Raw genomic sequence first — 13954 nt, forward strand, 5'->3', positions numbered from 1 at the left:
GCTAAGATACTGCGCAGGACCCTCAAGCTCCCAGGCCTCTGGTAGAGGATCCGAGCTTGAAGGATAAACCGCCCGCAGGGGCGTGCTGGGTGTTTTTATATATATATATATATATATATATATATATATATATATATATATATATATATATATATATATATATATATATATATATATATATATATATATATATATATATATCTGCACCATGGACGGCAGCCAGGCAGCTCTGTGGTGGTGTTAATGGAAGAACAGGCAAGGGGGCTCTAAAGCCACAGGAGACCAATTACAGTTGTTATGCTGTTGTGGAAATGCTGAAGTGGAGTAGAGGTTTCAGACCAGGAGCTGAGTTACACTGAACCCAAATAAATTGGAAATCAGCGAGATGGAATCGAGTGGGTGGAGGCTGAAGCAAATCTGCATAACAAACATGCTTTATGGTGCTTCTTCCTTTTTTGTCTTTTTCTCCATTTTTATGACCCAGCTTTGTAGTTTTATCACCAGCTGACAGACAGGCTAAAGTTTGAATGAAACACTGCAAAGAGCTTCCAGAGGTCATTCTCCAAGCCTGTTATCACCGTAGTAATCTTCAGTTGTGGTAAATAGCCACACTTTTGGTCTAAGGTTTGCACAAAGTTAATCTATTGTGTTTTAAGTTATGCATTTTGTACTGATCATTGATTCTCTGGACATAACAATGAGAGCTTTACTGTTTTATAGCTTATTCCTACAGTTTCAGTAAAAAAGTAGGAAACTGAGGGCCATAGCTGTGTAGATAATAATGATAATTATCAATGCATCTCCAGTGATGACTTAATTTATAATAGCTGTATTGTCCTCTGTTCCCCAGTGTATCATGTCAGTTGATTGTTTTTAGCAAGAAATCAGCTGACTATTACAAAGTATCACTGTTCCCGAGAGCCTGTCATCATGAAACCATTTCCTGTCAGATGGTATATGAGAGCAGTGTAAATCCCATGCTGCATTTTCAGATCTTGTTTCAGACCCTTTGGTCTATAAGCACTTTATTTAGATGAGGCTAAAAATGCTGCAGACATTTATCAAAACAGACATTAGGCAGGACAGGATAAAGGTCAGACAAAGGATCCTGATTTGGTTTTAATCTGCAGAAAAATAAACCAAATCAAAGAAATGAAAAGAAAAGAAAATCTTTGAGGAGATTTTAACATTTCTACAGTTTTGATAAGGATAAGACAGAGCCACAGATATCTTCTAAGGTGAATTAATTTCCAAGTTGACTTTATGGGTTTTGCATATAGCTTACCTATTCTGTCCCATCCTCTGAAACTGCAATCTACACGGAGAATAAGTCATTGAATTCTGCCTGAAAATCCAATTTTTCTCCTAGCTGGCCTTCCCTGTTTCTTATTAGAATATCAACAAATTTCACCACATGAGCTCTGAGGCAAAAAATAAAAAATAAAATAATTCCCTGTTTTTTTTTTAACATCACTGATTTAATGGACCTGAGGGATCTCTGGGGTTGGTGGTGTACATGTGGGCAACACTGGCAGCATGTGGAGAGCCAAACCCTGGAGTGATAACAACCTGAAAGAACAGAGGAAGCAGTGCTATCAGCTTAAAAACCTCCTCCACTTAATTATGTGTGGGCTACTGAAGGTCTGACATGAATGCCATATGACCGAATACAGTTAGCAGCAATACTGCAGCGCTTAACTTGCCTTTTCACTGTACCACTTCTCCTGGAATTACTTAGCAGAGCTACCTGCAGGAACATTGGTCATACAGTGGTTATAAAATCCATTCTTGGTGGCTAACTTGGCGAGGGGCACTTTAGAGGTTGACTCACTTCCAAAATAATCCACTTGAACAGAGGAGTAGAACAACTACAATTGATCCATAAAGTACCTCTGTTAAAGTTTACAACCGTTCAAATTCAAATATGTTTTCGTTTCCAGTCTAGCTTTCCAAACTTTGCCATCTCCTTGTCTAAATCACCAGACTCTATTTTTCCTACTGAAGTTACAAATTTAACCTTCCTGCCTTCTTGGGACCTTTTTGTGCCACTGCTATGTGTTAAATGGCTGCCATTTCCACTGTGTTCAGTGGAATATAACCAAACTTGCCACAGGATAGTTTTTACCTGTCAATGTTAATATTCCAGTGTGAATTCCTTAAATCAGCCTAAAATGGCTGAGCAGCAGAAATCCCCACACCCATCACCCTGGGGACCATTTTCTGCCCATTGACTTCCATTATAAACGCTATTTTTCAACCCCAAATTATCATCATATGATTTTATTTTTTCTTCTTTTCTTGGATGTCAATGAAGACTCAGGGCCTTGAAGTTTTAATTTTTAAATTGCAAAAAAAATGCAAACAAAATAATGGCAGGTCAAAATGTATGTTGGTGCCAATCTTTGGTCCATCTAAAGGCCTACTTATAATGACAATCACATATTACTTCAACTGTTTTTTTGTGGAAATATTTAGTTTCGTTTTTTGGTTTTTGGGGCTTATAACACAGGGCGCTCATGTAATAACACTGGGATTTGAAGGGTTAAAACAACGAAAATATAATTAAAACTTTACATGAATATTTCAGGGAGAAGTAGTTTTACAAGGTTGGCTAATTTAAAGTGGAATAAAATATGGATATATGGTCTTTTTATGGCGTGGCTGAGAATGGTCCCTAGGGTGATGGGTGTGAGTTTTTTAAAGGATGGCAGGAGGGTTAAGAGAATGACAGAGAGTGATAAGTATATACATTCATGAAAAGACTATTTAAAGGAGCCTATTTGGGGCATGAAAGAGTATTTACAGCAAAAGGGTATTTTTATTAGGTACACCAATTCAACTGCTTGTCTTTTAGGGTATGTCTCTACCAGCTTTGCACGACTGAAATTCTTGCCCATTCTTCTTTGCAAAACAGCTCCAGCTCAGTCAGGTTAGATGGACAGCGTTTGTGAACAGCAGTTTTCAGATCAAATGCACACAGTTTCCAGGAATGTCCAAAAATGACTAAATTGACTAGTATTTTAATCAATAACCAAAATATTTCACAGACATAATGCATTCCCTCACCCTCCACGCTGGCTTAAAATATCACAGCTCGCTTTTGCACTGCACTTAACCTAAACCTAATTTTACATTTTATCCTTAAATAGTTCTCTGAAAGCTTTATAACACGCACACACAGACACACACACACCTTGCATCAGCTTTCAGGGCCAGGTCTCAGACTTCTCAACCACTTTATCTCAGGCTGTGGTCAAAAGACACATGTAAACTTCCTGTGGTATTGCCTTTCAGCAGTGAAGTTCTACATAGCTTCTGTTTACCAGTTCACCGACTTCCATTACAGAGCTCCTGTTTACCAGCCTCCTGATCTGCATATACTAATTAACTGACCCCCAAAAGGCAACACTCTTAGAATTTATATAAAAATCATGCACACAGACTGCTACTCCACATCCGTATATTGAAATTGAATTGTGCATCTTCATCTTTCTCTGGTGCCCGGGGGATAGCGAAACCTCCTCTCCTAAGCGCTTTGTTGCAGAAAAGATGAGAATATGTGTGTTTGGGGAGATACAAAATGGGGCTGTCTGTATTAAAATAAACACTTCTCTGTATTAGAGGCAGCCAGAATTAGAGAAGCATAAAAAGGCACCTCACACAAATAAATGTGGTTTATATCGTGGAAATCCTTCTGAGCAAGTGAAGATGCTCAACTGTATAACAATAGAATTGTTTGAGCCACTCAAATTTGCTTATGAGATTTTGTCATTGCTTTCATGCGTCAGTGCCCTGTACGGTACACATTCATCACCTAGAGTGTAGTATGACAATTTTACATCAGTGTTAGGAATTCCCAACCCAGAGTTAGCGCTTCATTGTATTCAAGGGATAAATCATGCCATTAGTGGCTATGCTGTTTCACAACACCACAAGGTATATGCTGGCCCAGATTAATCATCAAAATGAGGCAACAGTTCAATAACCTCCACACAGTCGGTGTGCAAACTGTCATATTTTATTATGGAATTTGTCAACGCATGGATGAGAGGAGACACAAAATAAGCCAGCAAGAGATTTGATTTGAGCTGATTTGTGTGGGCTCACAACATTGTGTTTTGTAGCAAAGAACTAAGCAAACAACATTACGTGCACACACTCTGAGTAAGTGGCTGTCACGTAAGGTACACGTAGCATAGCTAAATCTCCCCCTTTTCTCATCTAAAGCTGCAATCCCAGCAATTTACTATAGCTGCAACTCTTTTAAATGCTCTCAATTACAGCCATCAAGAGGCCAAAGTGTCATCTACACTCCAAGCAGATCTGCACATAAAGGTAGCTGTGGTGCTGTTACGCCATCACATTATTCTGCAGACACCCACCTTCATGCATTACATGGGTAGCACATTATGTGTACTTTATGAAGCAATATTATAAAGAGAAAAGTGAACCAAATATCTCACATTGACAGAAATGCTCAGCGCACACAAAGGTCTACATATTCCAAGTCAGAAACAATTACTCATCATCATAGCCTTTTGTCTCCATGCGCTTTGTTGTTTTGACAAAGAGAGGGGGACCATTCATCACTGTGAATGGATGGACACGCCACAAATGTACACTGTAGCGTACTTCAGCGTGTTCAGCCATAGTCAGTGCAGCTGGATCTTTGGATTTGAGACAGTGGGGGTTTGTGGTTTATGATTTATGATTCTCTGGGAGAGGAAAACAAACCTGTCCTGCATGTGTAAATGTTTTAACTGTGGGAAAGAGCAGTTCTGTTCAGTTAGTTAGTGGAACACATAAGCAGCACCACTGCATTGCGTGAGCGCATCTCACATTTGGTGAACAAGTGTAAAAGGGATTTATAAACTCAGGGGTTATGAAAAGTTGAAAAAAGGAATAGAAAATATATTGCTGCTGCACAAATTTTAGACTTTTCCATCCAGTTATCATGTATATGAAATTTTAATGATTCAGAAACTGAGAGTGAATAAACTGGAGAGCAAGTAAGGCACACAGAGCAATGTGAACAGCATCCAAACTGAGGAAAAAAAACCTTTCCCATCATGTATTTCAAGGTATCCTTTGGAAAAGTACTTTGTTTAATTGGATATATAAAGAGGGATGGGATGGTGATGTAGTGGATATCACTGTTGCTTCACTTTGCTGGTCATCTGAGGCCTGCCTGTAAGGTTACTTCAGCTCCCAGAGCTGGGAAATGAAGCAATTAATGCACAAGTGACAACAACACTTCAACAACATGTCCACTAGTGGCAATTTGAGGCTGGCTCCAAAAATAAGCATAGTTTTCCTCTCCAAAACAACTCTAGTGAATTTTACCTGGATTGGGGGTGTAGTCACTTTGATTGACAAGTGTCCTGACACAGCTTAGTTTATGCAGTTGGGATCTGCTAGGCCTGATCTCTAGTTTAGGTCACTGAATGGAACTTCTCAATCGTGTTAGTGCTTTTTGGGGCATTTTGAAGTATTATCTGACTAATGTTATGATTCGTGACTATTTTAGTATTCCATCCACCAATTTCCTGACAGCTTATTCTTAGCTGTCATAGGGCGAGAGGCAGGGTAGACCTTGAGCAGGGCACCAGTCTGTCACAGAGCTAATACAGTTCTGTGGTCAGACAACCATTCATGCTCACATTCACAACTTTGGTCAATTTACAGCCATCAATTAACCCATGGATGTTAATTGGTGCGTGTGTGTTTTCGGACTGTAGGAGGAAGCCAGAGAACATGCAAACTCCACACAGCAAAGCTGAATCCAAACTCGGGACTTTCTGGGTGCTAGTGCTAACCAGAGCACCACTGTGCCATCCTGCTAATTAGCAGATATTTGTGTCTGTGCGTTACACTCATCTGGACCTAGCTTAACAACAAAGTTAGCTAACGTTAGCTAAATCAGTAATTTACCAACTCATCCAAATAAAGTCACTTAAATTTCAAGATATGTCGTAGCATCATGATCTAGGGCTATTTTGCTGCCAGTGGTACTGCTACATTGTACAAGGTGGGTGGAATAACAAAGAAAGAGCTCCAGATTCTTCAACTTCACCACAAATCACCGACTACATGTTTGAAACTTGGATACAACTGAGTGTTCTAACAGGACAATGATCCCAAACACAGATAAAAGAGGTTAAAACCGAATGGAGTGATTTTTTATTTCTGAACTTGTATGTATGCTTTTGACCCTCTGTGCCCCCCCGCCTCCCTCAAAGTTTTAAAAACCCTAAATTACATTCATGATAATTTGGGGCTTGTAAACATTTGACCACAATTGTACACCAACAGAGACAATTTTTCTAAATCATCTCCCTCTTATTGACATAAAAGTTTCAACGATCCTAGAGATCAGTTTTGGTATTCTTCTCAGCCACAGATTGTTTACAACTACCTACTATTTTCTGGGACTGTTTTTGGTCAGGGCACTCTTTTTGTCTAATGATTACAGAAGATCTGGACTGTTTTCTGACTGAGATTATATTTAACATTTTAAAGAGGTTATGATCTCCCAAACAAGGCTCTGTATGAATTTGTTGTTGCTTTGCCTTTTGGGTGAGATACAGGTTTGTTACCTGCCTCATCAAACTTTTACGTGATCCCTTGGTAGACAGCAAAGAGAATTCTGGCAATTCCCTAACGGACTTGGGTACCATGACTTATTTAGCAGCCTTACTTTCAGTTCAGCAGCTGAATTTGGGATAGTTTTCACCCATTTCATGTTGGTTCACTGCATCTTTCCTTGGACTGTCAAATACCATGTTCTAAAATACATGAAAACATAAAGCCATCCACCTTGGTCTTTGAAAGTAACCTTATTTAGATATCTTGTAGTCCTTTCCTAATCAGTTTATTCTATAGTTTCACTTACCTTTGAGGATTTACTTAGATATTAACTTTACACCAAACAACCAGACAGTAGTTACGTAATTTATATCTGGTTCCAAGCAAGAACAATAAGGCACTGTCTATTCCTTTTCATATAGATTTCTGAGTTTTGCTGACCTCAGCATCTTCTCCCTGACAGACTTTGTAGCTTTGGGAAACACAAACCACAAACACTGAAACAACACTGACATCCAAGTATATACTGACTTAGAACTGACTCGATAAATTATTGGACTTTGTTTGGGGGGGTTTCAGCTAGATGAGAGTAACATGATGATAGATATTTCAATCCTTGAGTAACATGAATACTTCCTGCAAACCTCATTTCCTAAGAGTAGATACCACATTATTGAAAGATAGACTCTCTTCCCCAGCTGATAGATTTACAGATACATTTGCTGGTTTCAAGAAAACTGGTTTGTTTTGAAAGGGTGGCTTTGTTCCCCTGGGAAACAGGGACCCTTAAATCTGACTGTAAAGGAGAGGCAAAGTTAACAAGATGGAGATGGAAAACATAATCTAACACTCTAACAGTCATTCAACTGTCAACTTGTCAATGAAAGGTCGAGCTAATTAATGTGCTCTGTTCCACAGTCTAGGGGGCACAGCTGTAACCAGACATTTGGCAAGATTGCAGCAGTAATATGAATGAACAAATTTTCCTCATAATTTTCGTCTTATTTTGTGTTTTTTTGCCTCACAAACAGAAAAATGTGATAATTACTTTGACAAAGTCAGAGTTTGTGTGTGTCAGGGTTGAACCAAACAGTCTTTATTTACAACACCCAGTGAGCTATAGACAAATGTGAGGGGAATGGACAGGGATCAACAGGACAGGAAGGGAAAACACTCCACACCCTCTCGTAGATCCACACTCTGTTCATTCCGTGCACTCACTCGCTCCAGTCTCCGACTCGCTCCGCAGCTCAGCCAAACGCTCGTGCTCAGGTATCAGTATATAAGGAAGGCTCAAGGGATGGGTCCAGGAAATCTATTTACACAAAGACGAGAGATCATCTCTAATAGAAAGCCACTAGGAAAACACAAGAAATTGTTCAGCCTTGGCTACACTAACGTGCATCGTACAACAGTCCAGCGACGAGAAGCACTGAGCCATCATCTTAAGAAGCAGCCAGGGAAAGCAGGATGATGTGATTACTCACAGGTGTGTGGGCCGAAGGCAGGAACCCGCAATGAGCTCCGCCCAGGAAGAGCGAACACAGGAGAGAGAAAGCGAGAGAGCAGAACCCAAAACGAAAACGCATGTAGCCTTTCTGGATCGGCCGGGCAGACACAGGGACCGTGACAGTGTACAGCCAAAATATTTCATTATCCTGGAAAATCTTCTGGTTCTTATTTATTAATTTAATGACTATAGGCCTAAATAATATATGTTGTATATATATGTATATATATATATTATTATTATTATTATTATTAATGGTGTTTACACTGTTAACCATTTTAGTTTATGTAAACATGCCAGGAGCTTCCACCAGAATCCTGCTTATTAATAAAGTCATCCTCAGGACCACGAATGTCATCCTGTGGAAAACTAAGCACACTTCATGATTCGACGGTTTGTCGAACCACCTTTAGCAGCAATAGCTTAAAGTAATTGTTTTCTGCTTGACTATCAGTGTCTCACAATGTTGTGGAGAAATTTTGGCCCATTCTTTACAACTCTGTTTCATTTCATTGAGGTGTGCAGGCAATAATTTATGCACAGGTCTTTTATGGCTCTTTTATTTATTTTTTAATGCTACCACAGCATTCAATCAGGTTGAGGTCTGTACTTTGAATGGGCCACTGAAACACCTGGGTTCTTTTCTTTTTCAGTCAGTCTCTGTTGTAGATTTGCTCCTGTGCTTGGAATCGTCCTATTGCATGAATCTATTCCGATCGAGCTTTAGGTGTCGGACACATGGCCTCATGTTTGATTTATATTTTATTGGTATGCAGAACAGTTTTTGGTCCACTCAATGGTTCCCAGGTTCCCAGGTCCTGTGGCTGCAAAACAAGCCTAAATCATCACGCTTCTACTACCATCCTGGATAGTGGGTATAAGGTGTTGGTCCTCATATGCTGTGCTGATCTCTACTTTGGTTTAATCTTTCCAATGGACATTGTTCAAGAAGTCTTGGGATTTCTTCACATGCGACGTTGCAAACACAAATTGTGCTGCAATTTTCTTTTTAGAGAGAAGAGCCTTACTGCTGCCAGCCCTTTAACATGCTAACTGAGGCCTGCAGAGTCTGAGATGTAGTGCTTGGGTTTTATTACAGTTTCTCTGAGCACTGTACAATCTGACCTTGGGGTGAATTTTCTGGGACACCCACTCTTGGGAAGACTGGCAACTGTCTTGAATGTTTTCCAGTTGTAAATAAACTTTCTCTCTGTAGAATGATGGACTTCAAATTGGAAATGGCCTTATAACCCTTCGCAGATTGATTGGCAGAAGCAATTGTTTTTTCTAAGATCACTGCTAAAATCTTTGCTGCTGTGTTAACAGACACCTGAATGCTTCAGAGCAGCAGACTGACAAAAGTCGCTCACACTTGCTGATGATCAGTTAAGTGCATTTCATTAGCAGCATCTAACTTCTACATGCCCTCTTAACTCCAATGGAAGCAGTAAGGCTCCACTTAATTCTTCACTTTCTGTTTCTCTTTAATATAAATGGACTGTCTCTGATTGCCATACATGGCTTTTGTCCATTCCTGACATGGAAGACATGGTGGTTTTTGCAAATCTCTTCTAATAAATACAGGATTTTGCACTGCAGTTGAATCATATTATTGCTGGTTTTATTTATCCAATATGAACAGTGTTACTGCCAACAAACAGTAATGCACGCTCTGCTGAGTTGTGATATTTTACTGGGCTCTTATAATCCAGTGCGAGAATTTACAGAATTATTTTGTTTCTTACTTTTAATGGAAACAAAATAAACTGTGCTTACCAAATCCTGAGGGGAAACCAAAGGTGATCTTTTAAAGGCTAAGAAACTGTGGTACAAGCTCTCAATGGAGATTTGGTTGACTACTAAAAGGGACAGCTTTTGCCTGGCTCTTTAAAGGGCGTTTTTGCCCTGTGGTAGACTGGCAACTTGCCCAGGTCAGGGCTTTTACCCAGTGAGTGCTTATTTGGATCCTGAGCAGGCAGATGGATGGCCGCTGAGATCCTCCTGTTGGATTTCACATTCTCCCTGCAAAAATGCCAAACAGATGCATTTCTTCAGTTTTTGCTACACAACACAGTTGAATTTAATTATGTTAACTTTTCATTAAAATTCAAGAAGCATACACGATCATAATTAGTCAATTAAGCACAGAAACTCAGGACAGTTTTTTTTTCTCTGCATCACCTTAATATCACAGTTATTAAACGTTCTTATATTATTTCTGAAACTGTGCTCAGTCTGTGACAGTAATGAGAAGAAACCTTTCCCAAACACCACCCACACTTCATCATCGGTCATTCTGGTGTAAACAAACTACATGACAGCTTGATTACACAAAATATGAGCAGCTACATTTCCTGTCCTGCATTCAGCAACACATCTGCAGCAAACCGTGACAGATTTCTCACTTCAGCACAGACTTATTACCAGGAATCATATTTCTGAGGAGAAATATGATATATATATATATACATAGCACAGTGAAGGATGGATTGACAATGGAACAAGTGTGCTCTAATGTTACAGACTTGTTCCAAAAGCATTGACGAGCATTGCTGCAATGAATGCTCAATGAATCTGGACTCGTATTATTCTGGGAAATAGACATTAGACACAGACATATCCAGTTTCCTTTGATGTGTTTGAGTATTTATTAAAATGTCCCAGGTGGTTGTCACAATGGGGAAATACATTACAGAAAGGTTTGACTGACCTTGATGTTCCTCAAAACTTTAAATAAACTACAAAAAAGGGTCTGAAAATGATGAAGTTTGGTCTTGACCTTATATAGAGTGTGTGACAAATGTATCCTAAAGTTTAATATTTAAACAAAATAAATAAATTAAATAAAATAAAAAACCAATAATAAGCGTGTGAAATATATGAGCAATTGTGATCTGTCAGTGCTTCAGCGGTGGAAATCATAGTCAAATACATAAAAGTACTATAATCTGTGTAAATGTGAAAAAAAAAGAAAATTGAAGCTCCAAGCTCTTCCAAATCCAAGTGTTGAAATCCATCACTATGGATCTTTAGAGATGAGGTGCTTGGGGGAAGGTTCAGCTGGGAGGAGACCCTGGTTGTAGGCCAAGAACACACCGGAGAGATCATGGTGCTCGGTTGGCTAGGGAACACCTCCAAGTCACATCAGAAGAGCTGGAGGAGGTGGATGTCAAGAAGGATGTCTGGGCATTTCTACTTAAACTAATTCCCCCATGACCTCGACCTGGGTAAGTGGCAGAATATGGATAGATGAATGTGAGTCCATAACTATGGCCCGCTCCACCACAACCACCCACACATGCAGGGCCTTGGAGTAGGGGTATGTCACCAGGGTGCAGAGGAGGCTACCCCCCCCCCCCCCCCCCCCCCCCCCCCCGTCCCCTTCTGGCTGCCTCTGCCTCAATTTTATCCCACAACTTAGACATTCACATTACTCACACTCTCATTACACATACATATAGGATCTTGGGGGTGGGCACGATACACGGAGTCCAAAGTACCATCAGGGTGTACACCTCACCCCTGGCGTCGTTGCCCACCTCTCAATTTTAAATGCACGTAGACATTGAGGGCTAGCAGGAGGGACTATGCGCTTGCCTGCTGCTGTCTGGCAGGTAGCTCCATGCCCTCCTGGGTTTTAAATGCACCTTAAAACACACATGCATCAACACTACAATGAGCGGGTGGAGGGAGGTTTGGAGTCTTCTCTCACCCCCATTCTCTGCGGCCTGCTGGAGCGGGGGGGCTAGGAGGAGTTGGCCGTCCGACTGCGGTCTGGAGTGTGGGGCCTCCCTGCTGCTGCAGAGTCGGGGCGGTCTGCCTCTCCCCACCGCAGGGAAAAGGGTAACACCACCTGGGTCTGGGTGCAGTTCCCCCCTCCAGGGTCAAGGGTACCTAGACCCGGTTCGTAGAGTACGCTTGGGGAGTGTGATCGTGTGTACAGCGTCTCTTTATGTCTGTCTCCACGTTGGTTGAGTGTGGAGTAAGTGCATATGAGAGCATGAGGGTGGGAATGGATGTTTGTGTCTGTGTGTGCCTGTATGTCTGTGTCTATATGTCAGGTTGGGTATAAGACGCCACCTGTCTGGGGACATCTCAGGCCCTCCAAGGTTTGGAGGCCTATCTCCACCCACCACCACTTCCCCTGCCAGTGGCGGACTCCCTCAGGTGTCGGTGCGTTGGTGGTTCTTTGTGTCTGGGGGTGGGCGTCCGGGTACACACCGGCTCACTCCTTGGCGGCCGCTTATCGGGGCCTGGAGCCTGGGGTTCGCTCGGGCCACTTCGGAGGTGGGGTGCCCCCGGCCTCTCGGCCTGGGGCTCGGTCACTCAGGCACGGCTGGCTGCCGGCGGAGCTCACGGGCGCGTCACTGCAACTCCCCCTGGCTTCTGCTCCGCAGCTGCTGAGTGAGCCCTCATCTGGGACTCTCCTCAGCTCTTACTGGGACAGTGGCGCGGCTGCCCCTCTGTTGGTCTTCCTTGGTCTCTTGTGTTCTGGGGGCCTCTGGATGTCTGGAGTTTTGATCTCCTCCATACCTGCTTCATACCCTGGAGGACGGGGCTGTGGCCCCCCACACTCCCTAGCAGATCGTTACATGGAGAAACCTTTGGAATGCAAGCATGCTGATCCACACAGGTATGCACACAGGTGTACACACGGGTATTCACAGATGCGGACTACAGCTTTCTTGGCTGCTGCCTCAAAGCACATTGTGCGCTGTCTATCTTGCGTGCTGCACAATATCGTTTATTATTTAGTATCTACTGATATCTACTGCTAGCTAGTTTATTGTGATGGTGCTGTTTTTCTTATTATGTTGCTCTTTGTTGTTTGCTTTCTCTTCTGTTTTTTTTCTCCATACAGGTGACCCAGGTGTTTTGTTTTTTTGTTTGTTTGTTTTTTTCTTTCTTACCCCCCTTCTCACCGTCTCTTCTCCCCTTTGGTTTTCTTTCTCTCCCTCTCTTTCTTTCATTCTTTCTCCCTGTCCTATCCCCCAGTCATGTCTGTCCCGTTTGTAGCAACTGAAAATAAAATAAATTCATAATTATAATAAAGGTCAATCAAATGGACCAATATGGCAAGGCCATGATGATCCACTTGGTAAAATAAATCCGCTTGGCATCTTTCTTGGCCTTAAGACAACAATTCTGATGGCTAAAGATCCAAACGGGACACAAAAAAAAAAAAAAGAAGGATGTGTGGGCATTTCTACTTAAACTAATTCCCCCATGACCTCGACCTGGGTAAGTGGCAGAATATGGATAGATGAATGTGAGTCCATAACTATGGCTGTCCAATCTGTGAAAGATGCCACCATTATAACTCTGACATATCAAAGCAATGTCATATCAGCCTACAAAGATAACTTCTTGATCATTTCCACTGGAGTTTTCTTTAAACACTTACAGGAAACATTTGTCCTTCTTATTGAAATTTTAACATGAAAGTGTATAGGCATATTAATCAAAATGTGAAAATGCTCCTTTAAGTGTTAGTGGTTGCAATAAAGCAACCCCTTCCAAAAATAAATAAATAAATATAAAACTGAGTTGAATTGGTATGACACCGTTGCTCCTGGGAATAATTTGTGATACTGTTTATTGTAATGTTTTTGATGACTAATACTACAATACTGAGCATAATGAGTAGACTTCAAAGACATATTTTATTGAATAACAGTGCCTGCAGTGGCTGAACACTCTCCACCCTCACCCTGCTCTACCCTGAGTGACTGATAGCTTTGCACTGTCGATGGGCTTGGTATCTCAGGGCTAAGACCACCTCAATCTTTTCTGTCACATTCACCTCACTACCCAATATGGCTGGAGGACATAGCATCAGTTCTGGTGTCTCACGGCTCA

Source organism: Rhamphochromis sp. 'chilingali' (genome assembly GCF_963969265.1).
Source record: "Rhamphochromis sp. 'chilingali' genome assembly, chromosome: 16".
Classification (NCBI taxonomy): Eukaryota; Metazoa; Chordata; class Actinopteri; order Cichliformes; family Cichlidae; genus Rhamphochromis; species Rhamphochromis sp. 'chilingali'.